The sequence below is a fragment of the Octopus sinensis genome, linkage group LG17, assembly GCF_006345805.1.
Source record: "Octopus sinensis linkage group LG17, ASM634580v1, whole genome shotgun sequence".
Taxonomy (NCBI): domain Eukaryota; kingdom Metazoa; phylum Mollusca; class Cephalopoda; order Octopoda; family Octopodidae; genus Octopus; species Octopus sinensis.
Genome location: NC_043013.1, coordinates 20,678,530 through 20,701,591, shown reverse-complemented (window position 1 = coordinate 20,701,591; position 23,062 = coordinate 20,678,530). Strand labels below are relative to the sequence as shown.

The 23,062-nt window shown below is 35.2% G+C and overlaps 2 long non-coding RNA genes across 3 annotated transcripts in view; both read right to left on the bottom strand.

The window, feature by feature from the left end:
• LOC118766741 overlaps window positions 1-23,062 on the bottom strand; it is a 430,300-nt gene that overhangs the window by 395,759 nt on the left and 11,479 nt on the right. The window lies entirely within an intron of this gene.
• On the bottom strand, window positions 1,943-21,713 carry LOC118766742. The gene is made up of 3 exons (XR_005002649.1): window positions 21,635-21,713; window positions 13,100-13,106; window positions 1,943-1,960 (listed from the first exon to the last, which is right to left on the bottom strand). It is a non-coding gene; the product is annotated as an uncharacterized LOC118766742 (long non-coding RNA).

The window sequence follows — 23,062 nt, the reverse complement described above, 5'->3', positions numbered from 1 at the left end:
CAGGCACACAACCACACATATGTAGAGAGGTCGCAAAGTCGCGTACAAGATAAGTTCAATACGTTCAGGAATGGTAATAAACATGCTTCAATCTTTCTAATATTGAGTAAGATAAGATAATGATGTATACAGATGTAGATGAGGGAAAAAAATGAATCTTATAATAATTCTGCTTGTTTCTCATTTACCTAGACCGTTTGTAACGCTTCCACGTGATCAATTGGAGGGGAAGTAGGATGGGAGGGAGAAGGGGGATGGGAGGGATGGGAGAGGGAAAGGTAGAAGGGGAAAAGAAGGTGGGTCTTGGTGGTAGTGAGTACTCCTCCGTTACTTAGCCAGTCTGTAACGCTTTTGCGAGATTAGTTGAATGGAAAGGCGAGGAGGGAAAGAAAAGGTGTGAGATAAAAGACGGTAGGCCGAAGAGTGAGAGAAAGATGGAGAGTGCTGTGTATTAAGTCTATAAAATTATGCATAAATTATATAGAGTGTATATATAAAGAGCATTAAGTAATCATCGTATTCCAATTTCCTTCACTTTTCAATGAGTGGTGGAAGCACTCCGTCGGTTACGACGACGAGGGTTCCGGTTGATCCGATCAACGGAACAGCCTGCTCATGAAATTAACGTGTAAGTGGCTGAGCACTCCACAGACACGTGTACCCTTAACGTAGTTCTCGGAGATATTCAGCGTGACACAGAGAGTGACAAGGCCGGCCCTTTGAAATACAGGTACAACAGAAACAGGAAGTAAGAGTGAGAGAAAGTTGTGGTGAAAGAGTACAGTAGGGATCACCACCATCCCTGCCGGAGCCTCGTGGAGTTTTAGGTGTTTTCGCTCAATAAACACTCACAACGCCCGGTCTGGGAATCGAAACCGCGATCCTACGAACGTGAGTCCGCTGCCCTAACCACTGGGCCATTGCGCCTCCACTTTTCAATGAGTACCAGATGAGCGACCATCTTTTGATACAGAAACAACGCAGGCTACGCTTTCAGTTGTTTTCGATAAACGCAGTGTGTGGATACATTTATATATGTTTTCTTCAATAAATCTTCATAGTTTAGTACTTGATAATTGTTGTTTCCCCGGTGAATCATTGTCAAAGCCTCCCTAAATGTGCATGTGTGCGCCCTTTACTGGGTGAGCAAACTGCATAACAATGGCAAATGAACTTTTTGTTTTTGTTAGCAATAACTGTTATGCCGTACTGGTACAAAACGAAAATGCTATATTTAACTGAAATAATTATCTGAAGCAACAACCTCACAGCACTGGCAGCCATGTGTAATAGAGCTTCGCAGGGAATACAGTTTAATGTATATATAAATTTGTATATTAAAGTTAAATTCTAAAAAAAAAAAAAGAGAGAAAATATTGGCTTCCAATGTTTGAAAATTTATATGAAACTAGACGAGCTTATGTGGTTAGTAAGAATTGCTACAGGGATCAACGAATCAGCCCTCCCCCCGTTTTCACACACATACAACCGCACACACACACACACACACACACACACACACACACGCAAACGCACACACACGCATGCACGCACACAAATTACTTTATATATATATATATATATATATATATATATATACACACACATGCACATTTCATATATGTATTTATACATATGCATTCGATTATATATATATATGTACACACTCCATTATAATATGTGTATGCTTGTGATTATATATATCATGAACTTTGATGATTACGGTGATAGATAATGTTTTTTCTTGCTTTAATGGTAGAAACAGTTGGGAAACTCAGAGTTATCCGCAACAGCATTTACTGACCTTTTAGAAATTAGCAATTTCCTTTAGATTAGAACCAATAGACATTTTTTTTATTAACATTTATATAATAATTTCACAGTGGTTATTACCGGCATAAGGATCTGTAGATACATATGCACACACACACACACGCACACACACACACACACACACACACTAATAGCCAAATGCATACACATATATCTATATAAACATACTATGCACATATATCCATTCACACACAAATATGCAAATATGAATGCACACACAGATACACTCATACATATATATATATGTATATATATATAGGTATATGTATATCTATATCTATCTATCTATCTATCTATCTATCTATCTATCTATCTATCTATCTATCTATCTATCTATCTATCTATCTATCTAACTATATATCTAATTATATCTATATCTATCTATCTATCTATCTATCTATCTATCTATCTATCTATATATATATATATATATATATATATATACATATATACATATATATATATATAATATATATATATGTATATATATATACATATATATATATATATGTATATATATGTATATATTAACATACATATGCGCATATATCCATCCACCCGCAAATATGCAAGTATGAATACAAATACACACGTGTATGGGTGTGTGTGTTCAGTCAGCCTCTGTATGTATCTTTTAACAAGGTATCTTTTCTCCCTTGGTAAATGTGAGTTCATTAAGCGTACATCTATAAAATCATTTCCAATTTGTCTACATGTGCGTCTAACCACCCGTAAACTATATACCTTCTGATATGATACCGAGAAAAGCCAGTGGCTGAATCATTAAATATATTCGTTATTTTAATAAATATCAGTAAAACGAGTTATTTTTGTGAACAGCAAAACCGTGTACGCGACAGCAATAATGAGAGGAAACTAGTAGAACTGTTCTCCAGTCGGCTCTTCGGTTCAGTAGAAAGTGTGTTGTGGTTTTAGACATATGATATATTTATATATCTAATCTAATCTCTTTATTATTCGAACAGATGCAAATATATTTATTGTATATCCACCCTCGCGCTGCCTAGGAATTTTGCTCTTTGTGTATGTGTTTGTGAGTGTGTGTGTGAGTGTGTGTGTGTTTGTGAGTGTGTGTGTGAGTGTGTGTGTGTTTGTGCGAGAGATAAAAAGGGAGGGAAAGAGCGAGAGAAAGTGTGTGTATGTTGAGTTATATAACTCAAACTTTCGGGAGAATGTGATATAAACTTTGGATCAGTATATCTTGAAGCTGATAAAGCTATAAGTAATTGTATGTAAATATTACGTCGAAGGTTAAAACATTTTTGGTAGAAAAAGTCAAACACCTTTCAAATCTACAGGAGATGTTGGTTCTCGTCCTACGGGTACTCTTCGATATTGTCTGTCCCAAAGGGCTTTTCAATCCAATACATACATTTATAGCATAGTGTGCTTCGAAATATATCTCATCTTACGTTTAGAAGCGATGCACAGTATCAGAATTTTCGATTCTAATCAAGTAAACTACTCCAAATTCGTATTAAAATACGTGAGCAAGTGGAGTCTGGACCGGCTTGTTTGTACTGACGCCAATTCGTATAAGTTGTAACAATGAAATCAAGCCAAATATTGATATTTATAAATCATTTAATATGTACGTTTTCAAGTCTGCATAAGATATACTAAGAAACGTATCCATTACACAAGATCTTCCTCAGTTAATACATTTCAATATAGTTTGAAATGTTTCAAGCCATTCAATTAAAACAATTCAAAATATTTTTAAACATTTTGACTGAGAAAGACTTGCATAATAGTTCCATTTCCTAATATATGCCACATAACCTCACAAAACTAGTTTGTATTATCTAAGTGTTATCCAAACCTAATAAGGTTATCTATGACAAAAACAAACAATATTAATGTAAGCAATCTCAAGAAACCATAAATCCAGTAACACCTTCCTTTACTAGGAGGGACAGCTCAACATAACGGCACTAAAACAAAAAAGAAAAGCAAACATAACCGATATATATATTCCGATCATGAGTTGACAAACTGATATCACTGTGGTTTCTATACCTGATCAGCGCCATTCACTCGGGCAGTGACAACAGCGTTAAAACCTTAAATGCTTTCTGGGAATATAATAGTAATCAGCAGGAGTGAAAGAACATTTGTGCATAACGCCAACAGCCGCTTATTATTATAAGCAACAACATGAAATAAAATAATTAGTATTAACTTATGGTTACAAAGAAGCAGGTATAAAGCAAAAAACGTACAGTCCAAAAGGATATTATCATACTAAAATTATAATACAAAGTAACAAGCGAACTAAAGATATTATGATATTAACTGTTCAGGCACTGATACTCAACGTAATACCAATAGCAAACCAATACTTGAAACATATATACTATAAAACGAACATATACGGCTAGATTCGTTGCTTCTTTGTTTATATAATCTCACAAGCATAATACTACACAAACAAAATAAAAATTAAAATTGTGGAACAGTATAATCCACAACGAACGTCCTCGAACAATGTAAGCAAAGATCAATATCTATATCTATGAAATATATGCTTAATATATTATAATATATATCAACCGAAGTAAAAATAAAAGTAAGAATAAATAATAGAATTAGAATAAAAATAAAAATTATATATATGTAAAGATAATAAATACAAAGCAAAAACTACATAAATACAACAAATTAAAATTAATTCTAGTTAGGACTGTTCATTAATTTCGAGATTAGTATACAAAGTAGAACAGTTGCAGACATGCATGTTCCCAACTGAATTTGACTCTTTTGGAGTTTAAGAGTCAGGAAACCAAAATCCCATATATGTTTACTACAGAATTGTTAAAGATTGGTCCGCACTACCTCATAAAGTACGAACAAAACGCATATAAACTTCAGTAAGCGATAGAGATAGTTGTTTGATAGTACATTGGTATATTATGTAATTTAATAATCCAAAAAATTTGGGATATCTGTAATTTTTTTCTTCCACGTTGGAACCATTTAACTTTCCGATTCGGGAAGTTCCTTATTATCTCGGTAGCCTTATCCAATACTATGTTATATATACTATTTTAAACCAAAGTAATTACCTCCACCCAACTCGCCATTACGCAATATTTTTTACAGATAATAACAAAAATTCTCTGTTGCTTTATCTACCGCTACTATAACGTACTTACCATGTAACTTGAATACTCCTTAACTTCAAGTTTACTTAAAACTGATTTACTTCCTATCAAGCTGATCGTAATTCTAACACGTTTCAGTGACCAATTAGCTATTCTATTCCACCAGTTCTCAAATTTCTATTCTTTAACTCTGTATTTAAGACGTAACTATAAAATCATCGCTAATCGATTTTAAAATAAACTCTTCTAATCTATGTCTACTAATATTACACCATTCCCTACATTTCGTAATCTTATTTATAATAGCCTTCTCATATTTAATAATATCAAATTTCCTCGTATAAACATGTCTAACTTCATTATAAGATAATTCAGACTTATCACAATAACATGTTCCTAGATAAATGCTCCTAAAGCTTCCTAGGTTATAATTCGACGAAAACTTACTATAGTTAATCTATCACCTCTATTCCAACCTAGTGTAAAACTAATACGTATATTTACATTCTTAACATCGACTGCTAAAAGGTTCTGTGCCATTCCTATCCTTAATATTGTCAACGGAGCAACGAATAATAGGTATCATCATTCATTTTATTTTAACTTTTCTTCATTTCTCCTTCGCCACTTTAATCAGTCTGTTACAAAAACTGAAGCTAAAAGTTTCTTAATTTCGGAAAGGGAACCCTCTCTGAAGAAAACGGTATTTCGAATCCCTCCCTTCATACAATTTCTCAAATTTAACCTAAAGTGCAGAAATATCTATTTCCGACCTGTTTATTCTATTTAGCTTAACACCATGGTTACACTTTCTCTTTAATACAGGCTGTGAAAATACACATTCACTCGAGTCAGACTTGAAACGTACGTATTAAATGATATCAAAGTATCACTGTTTGGTTTGATTTCATTATTACAACTTTAAATATATGTATACATTCATATACATACATACATACACACACACACAAATACTAATATTAAATGTATACATATATTCATATATACACACACATACGTATTGTATGTATAAATATATATATATACATCTCCCCACTCAGAAAATGAATGTATGCTTATGCGTGTGCACGCGCGCCATAGTCTATGTATATGTGTGTGTGTGTGTGAATGAGTGTGTGCGTGTGTGTGTGTGTGTGAGTGTGCGTGTGTGTGTGTGTGCGTGTGTGTGTGTGTGTGTGTGCGTGTGTATGTGTGCTTATGTATTTAGATGCCTGTGCTAAATGTTGATATTTCAATATCTCCCAATACATATTTTACAAACATAATAGGCTCTTGAAAGAGGAAATCAGAAGACGAAACTTCATCAAGTGCAGTGAAAAGAGATTGAATAAATAAACACAGTGATGTGCAGGAAATATAAACTGTAGAGTCTTCAGAAATAACATTGAGAATAACAGAATAAAAGAGAAGAAAAAAAAAACGATGTAAAAATACTGAATATTGAAGCGGAGTAGAAGCGGGCGGAGGGAGAGACGGTTATTGTTTTTTCTAGTCTTTTCTAAGCTAACACATTTTTTAAAATTTTGGCTTGATAATTTAAAAGAATCTAAATTCATTTGTTTTCAATCAAGAATATTTGATATTCGCCATTACACTGTAGATGTCAATACGGCAATATATTACAGATTGAAATCAATACTTATACAATGATATTCATTTGGATCAATCTGTTACAGATATATTCTTAAGCATGCGTGCGCACGTATTTTGTGTGTAAGATCTGACTATGACTTTAAACTGCCTCTGGTAGTGCATCACTGCTTTGGGAATCCCAGGGTTTTGGAGAAGTGTGGAACCACCTCTTAGTCACTATTGTCCTAAGGTATAATCTAACCCAGAATAGTAGCACACGTCAGGGTCCCAGGTGTGGGTCAAGTAGCATATTAGGGCTTGCCTAGCAGTGTATGTGAAGACTGTCTGGCAGAGGGAAAGGTGTCTGCAGTAACGAATCGCAGAGTGCAGAGTACAAGATGACGTAAGACATGTTTGTCATTCACTGCATCTGATTCCATTGGCCCCACCCCCAAAATTTCGGGCCTTGTGCCTAGAGTAGAAAAGATTCCTTGTCCTCATGACTTGGTCGTGTCACCAGGTCGAAGAGTGGGTTTGAGGTTGCACAAATGTTCTTCAGTTTAAAGAAAGTCACAACAGAAGGTATCAGTCATCCTTAAGGATACTAAAATGTCTTTGACGCCCTAACGCACGAAATTCATCCGTGTGTACTCGAGGAATTATAGTGTGCTATTCACTCGTACCCCTAAGAAGTAAAGAACTCATTACAGTTGTGAATTTAATCTGGGAATTGGAAAGTTTAGTACGCCACGAGAAGTTATGGGTTTGTACTCGTCTGATAATCTGGTGACGGTCAGTACAGGATGATCAGGAGCGCCCGCACACTCACACACACACACTCAAACACACAAACACACCTCTACCTGTCAACCTATATCTTTATCTACCTAGCTCTTTATCTCCAATCTATCTATCATTTTTCAACATGTGGAACCATTAATCCAGAATCGGTTTTTCTATCTCCATATTGTTTTACTCTCTCTTTCTCCTCTTTTGTTCCTGCCACCCCTATCTGTCGAAGAGCGTAAGCTCGATACATCAAAAATTTTTCTATTTTCCACGAGCATCAAACCAACAAGCATCTGCTTGTTATTCCCTCACGTGTCTCTGTCTTTTGATTTATGTAAATTTGAACCATATATATCCATCTACCTGGATTAGTGGAACTTTGCAAGGAGAAGAGGAGGAGGAGAAATCCAAACTAAAACTAGAACAGCAACGGACCATGTTAAAACGATGTCAAGAAAAGACCCTTCATGGCAAATTCTGGATTAAACTAAATGCAAAAGAATTAGACAGAGAAAAATCACAGCAATGATTGAGAAGCTCAGACCTCAAAGTAAAGACAGAGGGATTTTTAACTGCAACACAAGACCAAAGCCTCCCCACCAGAAATTACCAAAAACATGTAATGAAACGAAACATAACAAGTAACTGCCGAATATGTGGAGATGGACAAGAAACAATAAATCATATTATCTCTGGCTGCCCAGATACATAACAAAAACTCCAGGACTTACAAATATATCTAAAATACAGAAAATTTCACTACTTGGCACTGCACACATCCTACGCAAAACACTTTCAATACAGTAGCCATAAGAGCATCAAACCAAACCACAGCACATACCCAAGGCACTGAATAATAATAATAATAATAATAATGATAATAATAATAATATTAATAATAATAATAATAATAATAATAATAATAATAATAATAATAATAATAATAATAATGATAATAATAATAATTAATACCAGCCACTGCGGGATGAGATAGGAAAGTTGTGGGGCATGAGGAAAGAAAGGTGATGCCGGTGGCAATTGGAGCATTAGCAACATCTTCCAAGGGCTCTGAAAAACATATTAATCATATTGGAGCTGCTGCCAGGCTCGAAGTGATCCAGGTGACAGCATTGTCGTGTACAGCTAACGTTCTAAGGAGAGTATTGTCTCTGTGAGTTAGAGAAGAAAGCACCACTTGAAACCTTTGGGGATTTGTTATTGCTGCTACCAAGTAAATAATAACCGATACTTAAGAACTATCTTTCAAAATGATGATGATGATGATGATGATGATGATGATGATGATGATGATGATGATGATGATGATGATAATAATAATAATAATAATAATAATAATAATAATAATAATATAATAATAATAATAATAATAATAATAATAATAATAATAATAATAATAATAATAATAATAATAATAATAATAATAATAATAAATCAACAAGGGACGGCCAACACGGTTACCCCTCATACTTTTAATAACTAGTAAATATCCCTGAAATAACACCATAAAAGAATTACATATTCGGTAAGGTAAACCTACGTACCCTATGTCAAAGATATACTGGATCAGGGGTTGATTGCAAGGCGAAACAATAATGGGGTATTATCAGATAATGCACTCCTAGACACACTATTTCTGAATTATACAAAAACATGCAATGATTATAGTTGGAAAACCTTTGAATATAGGACTGGCGAATTAGGAATAAAAGAGTACAGCAACTGAATTGTTAGCAGCAACAGTAACAACAGTAGCAGCAGAAAAGAACAGAAACAACAACAACACAACAACAACAACAACAACAAGAATGCGACAAATACAATAAAGAAATCATAAAATGGAAGCCAAGACGAAGAGGACAATTTCATAAACAAATAAATGAATAAATAAAGTGAAAACAAAGCAACAGACAACGTTGAAAGGGAAGTCTAACCTTGGAATCTCGGATCAATTGTTTAAGATATATTGTAAAGAATTCAATTGTGAAGGAAAGATGCGCGCAAAAATGGTAAAAGAACAACTGACAGCTGATAACAAACGCCACTACGTCAACATGCAGCAACGAAATATCTTCCCCTACCTTCACACGTTACCAAATTTTGTTCTGCAATGTTAAACTTAGTTTATTTTCTTTATTAGGTATCCCAGCATGCCTCAATGAGATTCTTCAGTCTCTCGTCTCCATTAAGTGATCTAATGCCGGAGATCAATGGAATATTCCATTAACCGATTTGTGTACAATAAAGTACATATTTAAATGTACAATGAATATATTATATAGTAAATTGGCTACTGCTTAATATTAAGTACATTAGAAGCTTATTACATATCCTGTACGAAAGAATATGTAAATAATATATGGCATATTACGTAGATACTATAAAAAAATATACACGCGCGCTCACACACACGCACGCCCACATACTCACACACAGCATATATATACATATATATACATACGCGTACACACACTTTTGCATGTAGAACGTGGATGTGTGGGAGGGGAATAAATGGTGTTCCTTACCAAAGCACTTCATTACATGCTACCCCAGTCCACTCAGCTATATATATATATATATATACACATATATACATACATACATACATACACATGCATACATACATGGGTACAGGCACGCACACACACACTCACACACAGAGACACACATGCAAGTTGGGCTAAAATTTAGGCTCAAAGTAAGTTGAACAGGTTCCACAATTGTCGAAGATATACCTCAAATTTTCTAAAATTAAATAAAACAAATAAAATAATGATCAATTCACTCGTTCTTGAACAGGATGAGCAGCATCTACAGTCATAATGATAACATAATATGAATAATATATCAAATGATTTGGTGCGTGCCATTTAGCCCCTCCTGTTCATATATATATATATATATATATATATATATATATATATATATATATTTGAGTAGTTGAATGAATTATCTTATTGAGGATAATTCGAAAGATAACCGATACCTGGGTAGCAAATTCACATCAGAAAGAAACATATGTCGAGAATAAAGGATATTTGTTAACTAGTCGTTCAACTCCATTCTCTCATATACTTATAATTTTAATATATATATATATATATATATATATATATATATATATATATATATATATATATATATATATAAACAGAAAGTTAATCCAAACTTGAAAAACACGCTCAGGAAAGGAAAGAAAGATTTAACGTTCCGAGCGAAGCTCTTCGTCAGAAACATAGAAAAAGGAAAGATCCAAGGATGGGAAAACGGAGGAAAAAATCGCCAACGATACACACGCGGTCACATATATATATACATTTATATGATATATGTGTTTGTTCCCTTGACGACCGATTCTGGTGTGTTTATGTCCCCGTAACTTAGCGGTCCAGCAAAAGGGACGATAGAATATTACCTAGCTTAGAACGAATAAGTCCTGGGGTCGATTTGTTCGACTAAAAAAAAAGCGGTGCTGTAGCATGGCCGCAGTCAAATGCCTGAAACAAGTAAAAGAATAAAAGAATACAGTTCAAATTTATTAATACTTGAAACAAAGGACGAAAACAGGTGAGGGAACAACAATCAGGTGTTTTAGTTTGACGCTCGGGAAGAATGGAAAGTCTTTGACTTTTCGAGCCTTAGCTCTTCGATAGAAAGGGAGGAAAATATATAAAATATGAGGAATAAAGAGGAAAAACGGAGAGAGAAAAAAAACGTATATATACGATTAACGTTGACTGTCGGAAGACAAAGTGCTCAAAAGCATATTAGAGAGAATACTATTTTTATTTTGATCGAATCAGTCTTTTATGACTCTGGAGTTGTATATGCGCACTCTTGCTTGAAGATATTTACCGTAAATATCCGATAAATCAGCAAGAGTAGCACAGGGGATGGCAAGGTTGTACTTTAGAATTAGAAACAAATATACTGCACCCGACGGACTTTTAAACAATTTCATCTACAAAGAATGAGTGTAAAATAGGCAATAGGAACTGATATTTTCCAACAATCTCACGCTGTTGGATCGAATTCGAAACTTCGTAGTCTATGAATATCGCAGTTGTCAGATAGCATTCTAGAATATATAGGACATTAAATGCTTATTGGCTATACAATATTATATATCGTAGATAGTTATACTACTTACGACGTATAGCATATTGGATAACATTATTAACTTGAATCCATATAATTAGATGTTAGGGAAGAGGATTATTTCATCATACGTAAATCTTTCATGCAATCCACATTAGAATAAGTCAAAACCTATGTAGGTACACGCACACAGACACACAAACACACACACACACACATACACGCACACATACGCCATTTCAGTATATATTGTAATGCGTATAATTTATAATTTCAACTTATCAAAGATGCATATAAAGCTGCGCATAATTAATCCCGATAAGGACGACGAATGCAAATTCGACTGGTCGTTTCTACAGATTTCCGGTTTGTGTTTGATATAAATTGCTTTGGCCTATCAGTCTCTGTGGACAGAAAACTACGCCACTTGATTTGTAATAAAATCCTAAATCGGAATGAAAGCAGAGATGATAATCGAAATAATGTTAATTGTTCTGGTCACGAAGAGGGATATACGTTTTGCGTTCACTTTCAGACAGTTATACAAAACATACATACACGGTTTTTCAAAATGTGACCTCGTGTGTACCGTTGGCGATTTTTTTTTCCTCTGTCTTCCTTTCTCTGGATCTTTCCTTCTCCTATGTTTCCGACGAAGAGCTACGCTCGAAACGTTAAACCCTTTTTCTTTCCTTCTTTCCTGAGCGTCCAATAATACTATATTTGTTCCACGTCCTCGCGCTGTTGTGTTTTTTTTGTGTTTTCTTGTTTGGATTAACTATATATATATATTATATATATATATATTATATATATATATATTTATATATATATATATCTTGGACCATGAAATCCCGCTTGTCCTTTCAAATGATGCTAAGTTATGCTTTTAGAAAATTTGGCTATTATTTCTATCTTGGTGATCTATAACATAAAATCTCCTTAATTGACCCTGATTGCAAAAGTCAGTAATTACAATCCATATAATCATTTTTACAGTTGTTCCCTTTATAAAATCACAAATACAGACTACGATTTGACATTTCTTTCGATATAGCTTACTTTTACATCATAGTGTCGAGGTCAACGTGACCTAAAGTCAAACCTGCTTAGCGTTTAGTATCTTCCTGTGTCTTAGATTACATTGTCATCGCCGTATTGATACGAGTCGGTATTTGGCTCTAACTCCTAATATGTCGAACGACGGTATAAATGCTGCTTTTTCCTTGGCTTGCTGGTAGCAGATAATAATCCTGTATAATGCGGGAGCTTCGCCCTATCTCTTAAAAATTGCAGCAAAATCCCTCATGTTCTACTGTCTTAGGAAATGAATAGGTACTTATGATAAGGATGTTCTCCTACATAGCACTAAAGAGACAGGATGATCATCACTGGAATGCTTATCATCGTAGGGCTAATCTGGGATAAGCCACAATAAATAGAACACTAAAATGGCAAATGTTTTATTTGCTGAAATACTCTCCTAGGTTACCTTGCAGCGCGATTTGGTCTTACCAACGAGCACTAAATAACAATATTTTAGGATATCCTGCTGCAATATGACTGTCATCTATTAAATGTAATTTCCCGTTATTTGATATATTACTACATGTCATCTCTCTCTCTCTCTCTCTCTCTCTCACCTTTTTTCTCTCTCTTTCTTTCTGACACTTTAGCCAGAATATCTTCGTAACCTGAAATTATTTGTAGAATTCCTTTATGAACAACACAGAAATCCTTATCGACTTGAAAAGTAGCTTGAATAAAGGTTGCTTGTTTCATTTCCATCTCACAGAAATCAAATAATTTGGAGCTATTTATCATGGTGTAACACCATAATGAAACCGACGCTCCTACTTGAGATTACAATACAAAAGAGAAACGGTGACCTGCTATAAGATGCCTGATAAAATAGATTTCATTAAATATTAAATAATGGTCACGTGCTTAATCTTATGAGGATCATTCTCTTTTATTAGTTATTCAGATTATTTAGTATTGTATTGCTGTTTTTTTTATGTGAATCGCCATTTTCTATCGAAGGAATTTTCCACTGAAGTTTTAAATTATGTTGATAGTAATATAACGGACGCAAGGGAGAGATGAATCTTCAATGCTCCACCTCCAACATCTCTGGCACAATGATAAAGAACATCTTATCACACACAGTAAAGTGTGTGACGATAAGAAGGGCACACAACAGTTAAAACTATGCCAATAGACATATACATAACAACAGACAACTAGCGTTGTCTATTGTTGAAGCCGTAAGATGACAAGTAGCAAATACTGAGCTAGTGGGAGAGACACCCAATTTATGCTAGCTGAGAAATAGCCATAAAATGAAGGTGGTGATGGTGATGATGGTGATGATGATGATGTAGCACATATCAGATTGACTGGCTGACCGTGGACTGTTCTAAATTTTCCTATTACAGCCATTGATCTGTATTTCTTAATCCCAACAACCCCGCGCCGAAGAGAAGAAATCTCACACGTTTGGTAAACAAATGATATTCTTTATCTTTCTCTCAATCGACATTGTCTGTTAGCTCAACACAAGATAAAACCCTCGTCAAGCGGAGCTATGTGCACTGATTTCCAGCCACGACCATCTCGGCCTTTTCATTCATTATTTAATCCAATGTGTCAATTTAAATCTGATAACGACTGTTTTGAGGGAACATTAGCTGTACAGTCTAGCATATCAAGGAACCATGTAATAAGTCCCTCATTGGTTTCAGTAAGTAGAATGTCATTCTAGTGGGAAGAAATGGCAATCAATATGTAGTTCTTCATATGTTAAAAACATTTCGCGATTGAAACTTGCCGGGCGCCAGCGACAGCAATGCCACATGCATTAATTTTAGTATTTTCGTTCTTTCACCAACTGTGTGTGACACTATTGGGACAATGCTTGCTTGATTGATTTCCATTCTCAAATGGCACTTGTTTTATCGATCCCGAAACGATGAAAAGCAAAGTTGAACTCGGTGGAAATTGAACTCAGAATGTAAAGATGAACGAAATGCTGTTAAGTATATTGCCTGGCTTGCTAAAGATTCTACCAGCTCGCCACTTCTGGCAACAACTTCAGACGCATTAATTTTATATTCTTTTAGTTCTTCCAGTAACTGTGTGTGTCCAGGCTGGGACAATACGCGCTTCTTTGATTTCTTTGTTTGTACGATATAACTTATGTTGATGGAATATATTACAGGATTGAACTAGAGTGAAACAACAACAATAATTCTAATTCTTTGAAAATATGGTTTATCAAACGAGAAAACATGTACGAGGTTGCAATACATGCTCTACATAATAGCCAAATTTTCTTTGCAATAATACTTCTATGTGTAAATGAATAAGAAAACCCGTTTAGATAACAAAGGCCTACGTATTAGATAGATGAAACGGCCACACTTGGGATTAGATCTCTTGGAACGTATTTAGGTACCAGATAAAGATTTATGATGAGCTGATATAATACTTCTCCAACATCAAGACAAAGGTAAACGGGAACTTTTTGACAAATCATATTTTACTTCAACGTGTGAAAAGAAAATATAAGACAAAATTATAAAAAAAAATTATAAAAAAAAAACAGACAAAAAGATGAAATAGAAATATCCTATACTGAATACAACATACTCAGTGTAGTTCGTCTTACGGTATAAAGCTCCAACACCTTATACAGTTAGATAACATAGGAAAGCAGAAAAGTTTAAGTTGTTAATAGAATTCGTTTCAACTACAAACAGCTGTTTGTATTAATAATTAATTCTTCCATGTCTCCATCTGTTGTGAGACAATTTTCCCAAGGCTTTTAGAACAGATATAGGAATACTTATTTAGCGAAGGAATTTCCTTTTCAACCAGTCGGATCCGGATTATGCCTTACTGCATATTGCATTGTGTTAATGCCTTCCATTGTAAATTTGAAACGGTTTCAGTTTCAATAACGTGGGTGTGTGGTAAGAAGCTTGCTTACCAACCACACGGTGCCGGGTTCAGTCCCACTGCGTGGCACCTTGGGCAGGTGTTTTCTTCTATAGCCTCCGGCCGACGAAGGCCTTCTGAGTGAATTTTGGAAACTATATATATATAGACACACACACACGTATATTTATATAAATAGATATATATATATATATATATACTATATATAAATGCCACATATATTTTAACACTTACAAATATTTATTTTAAAAAAACTTTTCTTTTAATTTTTTTAATTTTTAAATTATTTAATACCAGGTAAAAGGTCTCAAAATGACTGAACAATGATGCTGAAACCGGTACTGAAATGCTTTTTATAAAATTATTTTAGCATTTTCTATCTTGACTTGTTTTTTCATATATATATATATATATATATATGTATGTATGTATTTATGTGTCTGCGTTTGTCCCCCTACAATCGCTTGACAACAGACGTTGGTGTGTTTACTTTCCCGTAACTTATTGATACCGATAGAATAAGTACTAAGCATACGAAGAATAAGTCCTGGTGTCGATTTATTCGACTAAAAGGTGGTCCAGTATGGCCGCAGTCAAATGACTGAAACAAGTAAAAGAGTAGGATGCATAAACAAAATATAGTATATATATATATATATATATAAACGATATATATATATATATATTATATATATATATATATATATATATGAAATCAGTAGACCGCCATCATGCAACCGTATATACTGCTAAATTCCTAAGATTCAGGAAGCAGGCAAAACTACTTATCGTCTGCTCGTGTAGAACTGATCCGGGGCGACACGACAAAATGTTGTCATCTACGTCAACGTTGTCGTCTTCGCTGCTATCATCATCTTTTTAAAAAATTATTGTGACAATAATGACGTCAATACTATGGTCGGTGGTGACGCTGGTGCCTCGTGCCTGAGCTGTTTCAGTTGCTGCTGCTGCTGATGTATTGGGAGGTGAGGTGAGGGTTGTAGTGGGAGTGATGATAGCTCTGGTCGTAGTGGGGGTGGTGGGGGAGGGAGTGGTGGTGGTGGTGGTGGTGAGTGCGATGACGGAGTTACGATGATGTCTGCATTTGGCGAAATTTACGACAAGCAATGACGTCCCAGTTTTATTGTTTACATCATACATCAAAGCTTGTCACTTTTATACACACCACACACACACACACACACATACACACACACACGTGCGCGCGCGCGCATCTGATACGCTGCATACTGTATACATGTAATATCAACCGTATCTTTATTAATAGCATCAACACCGTTACACACATGAAGCTGAAGAAGAAATTTGAAGAGAAAGCAATAGAAAAGCATCAGCGTTTGTGTCAGAGTGCGCGCGTGTGTGCGTGCGTGTGTGAGATAATGACGTCACAGGAGATGGTATATAGTCGAGCATAGCTGCCGTTATGTGATATATAGCTATCTCACTAGACAGATCAATCACATCAATGTGACAATGTACGTCACTGTTAGCGTATATGTGGGTATATATATATATATATATATATATATATATATATATATACACATACATTCATTCATACACACACACAGACGCACACATATACAAACATACGTACATACATTACGGCAAACAATATCAGGTACCTGTAATAAGATTCATCTATACTCTTGCATACATACAGACCTGTGCATATATATAATATATACATATATATATGTGTGCACATATATGTATTTAAGAGCCATTCATACATGATGTATGTATGCATGTATGCATGTATATATATATATACGCATGTATATGTATTTAAGAGACAATCATCCATTATATATATATATATATATATATAATATATATATATATATATGTGTGTGTGTGTGTGTGTGTGTGTGTGTGTGTGTGTGTGTGTGTGGTGTGTGTGTGTGTATGTACACACACACACGCCACACAAGCTCCACAAACAGTGCCGCTATGCTGTAGTATGTAAAACTAAATGGCCTCCCTCTCACTAAACCCCTCATCTGTAAATCATATAGCGTGAAGCATATCTCAATAAATCAAGAATTCTCCAATAAAATACACTTTTCGATCAATGTATTATTGATGAGGCAATCAGAAAGCGATCAATTGGCAATATTTTCACCTTGATTATTGATTATCGAAGAGCTAGGTAGATGATTGGTCGGATAGGTGGCTGGCTGGGTGGATGGATGGATGGATGGATGGGTAGATCGACAGCTGGACGATCGTGTGGGTGGGTCCACAGAGAACTAGCTTGATGAGTGGGTGGATGGGTGGACGTTTGTGTCACCTGGGGGCGATATTTGTTGATGAAAGTCGGATATAGTGCTCTGCATCCCTAGACAGTTGCTTCAACGGATCATTGGCTATTTTTAGATGAGGACGAGTGAATTATTGGAAAGGGTTGCAACAGAGAGAGGAGTGGTGTTCGGTAGAGTAAGGGAATTCAACAGTCACTTTACAACCATATGGAAGCAACGGTGTATGAAGAAGCTGGACTGACTGAAGGTTCATTATGAGACGGCGTTTTGCGGAAAAGTGTGTATTTGAGGGCTGGTCGTGCTGGTAGATCAGGTATTTGTGGGTGTAACACCTGTTATTTCTGTTAGAGATGTGATTATTTTTGTTTAGCTGTTAGTGTGTGTGGTGTGTGTGATGACAAATGAACATACACAAAAGAGAATACAAAAAGACGTGGACACACTTTCCCCTAATTGGTTATCGACCAAAAAAGAAATCCAAAGAGCTTTGATACCTTATCGATAAAATTGTTCAATTTGGTGGCGTCAAAACAATAAAATGAGCAAACAATATGAGCAAACAATATGAAAAACCGTATAAGAAAAATTTATCCCAAGACCCAACGGAAAAAAATGAGCGAGTGATGACGAGAACGAGACTATATAGATGAAGAACGCAGCGTAGGACACTGCAGTCTGAGTTCAAATCCTGCCGAGATCATCTTTGCCTTTTATCGTTCCGAGCTCGATAGAGAACGAAAACAAGCTAGTGGATTAGAAAAAACTGTTATGACACTTGGTGGTATTTCTTTCAGCTGGTTGGGCTGATGAGACTGGTGTCATGCAGTCTTGACCTCGTCTTTGGGGGAGTATCAATGAAAAAAAACGAGAGTTCGGATATCTGATACTCCTACTCAGACACTGTGTAAATACTGAAGAAAACCTTCTCAGTCACAATTACCAACCACAAAAGAACGTAACCTATATATATATATATATATATATATATATATATATATATATATATCGTGATGTAAATATGCCATTTGAATATGGCTAACCCCTAAGGGTGGATGCTACTGTAGTTTTTAGCATCCACCCTTAGGGGTTAGCCATATTCAAATGGCATATTTACATCACGATGTGTTTCTGCTACTGTTGATAACTCACTCTGATATTTATCATTATATATATATATACACTAACATGTTTTGGCCATTGTGGGCCAGGCCATGCAGGCCATGTCTAACTTAATAGCGCAGAACAGAGTAAGCTGGATCAGCCGGCAAACATCAATTCCTACCTGAATAGGAAACCAGAGCTCAGTCAAATAGGGAGATAATGTTTACCATATTATATCAATGTGACCGTGGTGGTATATATGGTATTTCCTGAAGGAATTATTTCAGGTACTGGCTGAATGTCATGGGAGCTTTATCGTTACTGATTTCTTTCGAAATTTTATTGAACAAAGCAGAACAACGATAAAGTATTCACCACAGTGTACAAATAATGTAGATTTTCATGGCGGTGTTGAAGAAAATAAAGGTCTAGGCCTTTGAACCGATCACAATAGTGAAGGCGTTCATACAATATATTGAATTTTCTTTTGTTATAAATCTCTGAGTTGCTTCAACTGTTCTTGTTTTGTTTTCTGAAGGCAATCCATTGTGAGCACTGCTATGTATGCGTATATGTGCATGTGCGTATGTGTGTGTGTGCACGAGTGCGCACATTTGCATATTTATGCGTACATGTATGTAATTATGTGTGTTTAGATGTACGTGCTTGCGTGTGTGTGTGTATATATATAATATATATATATATATATGTATATAGTTAATCCAAACAAGAAAACACGAAAAAAAACCCCAAAAAACACAACAACGCGAGGACGTGGAACAAATGAATTATTATTGGACGCTCAGGAAAGAGGGAAAAAAGGAGGGTTTAACGTTTCGAGTGGCCTGCTTGCTTAGCCAGCGGGCTGTCATCATTTGAAGGCTAAAACAATGCGAAGCGCATTGTGACCAGCGATGTGTGCAACATCTGATAGCCTAGTCGGTGACGGTGACGGTGATATATATATATATAGAGATAGATAGATAGATAGATAGATAGATAGATAGATAGATGATAGATAGATAGATAGATAGATAGATAGATAGATAGATATGCGTGTCTATATGTGTGTGTGTGTGTATTTAAATGTACGTGTGTATATATAATATATATATATATATATATATATATATATATATATATAATATATATATATATATAAATATGCGTGTATAAGTATGTGCTTGTATACGATGTACGAGTTTGTGGCGAAGAGAGAAAAAGATCAGTAAAGAGAAAGAATGCGAAAATGTGACAAGGAAGAGGAGAAAGTGAAAGGGGAAGACAGTGAGAAGAGAGGGAGAGAGAGAGAGAGAGAGAGAGAGAGAGAGAGAGAGAGAGAGAGAGAGAGAGAGGGAGAGAAGGTCAGGATGAGAGAGGAAGTGGAAGGGAAGCATTATATGAGTCGTTAATTATAAAGATGAATGAAATCTAAATTGGATCAATGGAGGAACCAAAGTCTTTACTACATATGAGTAGTGGGAGTAGCCATGTAGTAAAACAACCACATACACACTACCAAACGTGCTCAGTCTCATACACACACGTTCACATGCATATGTACACGCACACACACACCACAGATATATATATATACAGAGATAGATAGATAGATAGATAGATAGATAGATAGATAGATAGATAGATAGATAGATAGATAGATAGATAGATAGATATGCGTGTCTATATGTGTGTGTGTGTTGTGTATTTAAATGTACGTGTGTATATATAATATATATATATATATATATATAATATATATATATATATATAATATATATATATAAATATGCGTGTATAAGTATGTGCTTGTATACGATGTACGAGTTTGTGGCGAAGAGAGAAAAAGATCAGTAAAGAGAAGAATGCGAAAATGTGACAAGGAAGAGGAGAAAGTGAAATGGAAGACAGTGAGAAGAGAGGGAGAGAGAGAGAGAGAGAGAGAGAGGGAGAGAGAGAGAGAGAGAGAGAGAGAGGGAGAGAAGGTCAGGATGAGAGAGGAAGTGGAAGGGAAGCATTATATGAGTCGTTAATTATAAAGATGAATGAAATCTAAATTGGATCAATGGAGGAACCAAAGTCTTTACTACATATGAGTAGTGGGAGTAGCCATGTAGTAAAACAACCACATACACACTACCAAACGTGCTCAGTCTCATACACACACGTTCACATGCATATGTACACGCACACACACACCACAGATATATATATATACACGAATACACATACACAGCCACACATGCACATACGCATACACGCACACGAACTAATAATTACACAAAGTGGAGGCGCAATGGCCCAGTGGTTAGGGCAGCGAACTCGCGGTCGTAGGATCGCAGTTTCGATTCCCAGACCGGGCGTTGTGAGTGTTTATTGACCGAAAACACCTAAATCTCCACGAGGTTCCGGCAGGGGATGGTGGTGCTCCCTGCTGTACTCTTTCACCACAACTTTCTCTCACTCTTACTTCCTGTTTCTGTTGTACCTGTATTTCACAGGGCCGGCCTTGTCACTCTCTGAGTCACGCTGAATATCCCCGAGAACTACGTTAAGGGTACACGTGTCTGTGGAGTGCTCAGCCACTTACACGTTAATTTCACGAGCAGGCTGTTACGTTGATTCGGATCAACCGGAACCCTCGTCGTCGTAACCGACGGAGTGCTTCCTTAAATTACACAAACACATATATATAAAACTGAATAAGAGCACGTAGCGTTTCATTAATTAATAAGTTAAAAGGAATGCGCAAACGGAAAACAGACACAGGTGGTCTACCAAACCCACATCAGTTATTGGCCAGAGGGTCAAACGTATATCTAAATATTTAACTTTAGGTTTAGTAATAATAAAAACAATTTTATATTAAGCTGAAGGGTTGCTCCATACTTTTGTAGAGGACAAGTTTATTTTTCTTTAATGGTACTGAAAGTGACTCCGAAGTTTCGGTCAGCTAAGCCATATGTATATGAGAAATAGAATTACATACAAATAAGTATATAAACTTATTTGTTATACTTTCTGTCGACTGTTAAATATACTTTTATTTTTAAATAACAGAAAATATATATGTTAAACTATTATATATTCTTGATTGGATTCATTTTTCATATTTGTGTTATACCCCACCACACACACACACACACACAACTACACGCACCTCGCACACACATTTATTGGATTATATATAAAGTTTAAAAAGAAACGTTTCTATTTTTATAAAAAATGTCATAATATAGAGGTGCATTTCAAATGTATCCGTACAGAATCACATGCACATAGCTGAGAAGAGAGAAAGAGAGAGAGAATGAGAGGGAGAGAGAGAAATATGAAAAGTATGATTTAAAAATACAAAATACCAAAACACGAGTTTAATAAGCGCACGTTGTGTGAGTGTATGTGTGTTTTCATTTATTTTTCTGATTACAGACACAGAAACATACATGCGTGTATGTGTGCGCGCTTTTGAAAATATTATCTTTATTAACGAACTCCTCATAAATATATCCACTCAGTCCAGCACGTGTCATGGGTACTTATTTGAACTATGGCCTTCACGCCACCATACAAGGCATAATCCAACTTTATATATATATATAATATATATATACTAAGCAATAAGGGTTTAGCAACGAATTGCCTTACCACAGTATTATTACTTAAATTTTCCTCGAATGAGGCTTTTACATGCCGAAGACTACTTGGTGTAATTGATAATTATTCAAATTAATTAATTTCACCCTTCATTATATATATATATATATATATATATATATATATATATATATATTATATACGAAGAGAGAGAGAGAGATACACACATAATATATGTATATCTATATATATATATATATGTATGTATGTACATTACGCGTGTGTTTTGTGTGTACGCGTGTATTATATTTAAGTAACAATACAATTGGATCCATGCCACAAAACTGCTGCTGAGGACAGGAGACAGGTAAACTAACAGCGAGCAAAGATCGTGGAGCCAGGCACACGTACACACGTTATATATATATATATATATATATACATGACTACGTGCGCGCACACATACTAGTAGTCTTGTATGCACAAACACCTTTATAGAATATATAGCCATGCAAAGGCTAACGTGTGTGCTTGCATGTGCGTATTCACGTATGTTTATGCGTTTAGATAAGATATTTTAATATACATGTTATTCGTTATAATAATAATAATAATAATAATAAAAATACTTGAGAAGAGGACCAAAGCTAAAACATGAAATGTATG